The sequence below is a fragment of the Brassica oleracea genome, chromosome C6 (assembly GCF_000695525.1).
Source record: "Brassica oleracea var. oleracea cultivar TO1000 chromosome C6, BOL, whole genome shotgun sequence".
In the NCBI taxonomy this organism is placed as follows: domain Eukaryota; kingdom Viridiplantae; phylum Streptophyta; class Magnoliopsida; order Brassicales; family Brassicaceae; genus Brassica; species Brassica oleracea.
This window is the reverse complement of record NC_027753.1, coordinates 22,221,799-22,223,428: the sequence shown is the minus strand read 5'-3', so window position 1 is coordinate 22,223,428 and position 1,630 is coordinate 22,221,799.

Here is a 1,630-nt window from a genome sequence, read left to right as displayed (position 1 = left end):
ACTCTTCCCTGTCGCTCTAGTAAGGTCGCTCTGATAGGGAGATCAGAGCGACGTCAAGGTGTCGCTCCGGACTGGTCGTTCCCATGCCTTGATCGCCGAATGATCACTTTGTGGACTGAGTTGTCGATTAATTATGGCGCTTGTGGAAAATACGGCTCAAACCTAATATCGAGGCTAATTATTTACAGTCTGTGACGCATGTGTCGAGGGATTTACAATATCGACACATTTAAATATTATTTTAATTATGGCGCGTGTGGAAACGATGTTGTTTCATCATGTCGTCTTTCTCACCCTAAATCCATGTAATTCCATTTCGTTTCTGAAATTGTTTTGAGAATCAAAATGTCTTCTTCATCATGCGTTTCAGGAAATTCTCACAGACTCCGTTTGAACGCGGTGGCGCGTGTGGAAACGATGTTGTTTCATCATGTCGTCTTTCTCACCCTAAATCCATGTAATTCCATTTCGTTTCTGAAATTGTTTTGAGAATCAAAATGTCTTCTTCATCATGCGTTTCAGGAAATTCTCAGAGACTCCGTTTGAACGCGGAAAGAGGAACGCCGAAATAGTGTTGGTGTGGTGAACCCTGTTACATTTCTACATCTGGAACCGCTACAAATCCAGGAAGATTGTACTATTACTGCGGAAAAGGATATAATAAAGTTTGTTTTGGTTCTTATTTCGCATGTTCTGTAACGTAGTACTTAGATCTGGTTATATTGTGAAAACAAAGACATTTATTCAAATGGGCGGATGAGTGTTTGGTTGAAGAGTTTGAGGATATTAAGTCACTGATAAGTGGCATGAACAAAGACATCTCGGAATTCAGACTTAGTCTTGCTCGGTTGGAGAAAGAGATTGAAGTAATGAAGACGTCATCTGAGGGAAAAGGAGAAGAATGTATGAGTCAGGGTTGGTATTTGAGGAATGTGTTTGTTTGTGAGGTTGGAATGTCTTTACTTTGCTATTACGACTACTTTGTTTAGTAATGTTTTGTAAGTCAGCATATGTTTTATGTAACTCAGACATAACGTATTAAAGTATCTCAGCCGTGAAGCAAACAAATGATAACATTGTTTACAAACTCATCCGTGAAGCAAACAAATGATAACATTGTTTAGAAACTCAGCCGTTATGTATAAAGTAACTCAGTTGTAAAGTATACAGTAACTCAGCCGTGCAGCCGTAATGTATAAAGTAACTCAGCCGTAAAGTGTAAAGTAACTCAGCAAACTCATCATTGTTTATACCACAACGAAGATTATCACTCACTCACTTTCATTATTAATAGGACGTTTCCACTTGCTTGATTGGACTGAGTTGTCGATTAATGGTGGTGCGTGTTTAAAATATCGAGGCTAATTATTACATTAACTCAGCCAACAATATGAGAATATCAAGGCTAATTATTACTCCCTCCGTTCGTTTGTAATTGACGTTTTACATGTCTACACGTAAACTAAGAAATCTGAACGTTTTGCAATGCATGTAAATGAACCTCTTTTTTTAAGTGTTTAATGCACAATAAATCAGCCATGATAAAACAGTAATGCAGCCGTAATTGAACAATAAATCATCCAAAAGAAACAATAACTAAGCCTTCATTACATTCATTTGAACTTAAAAA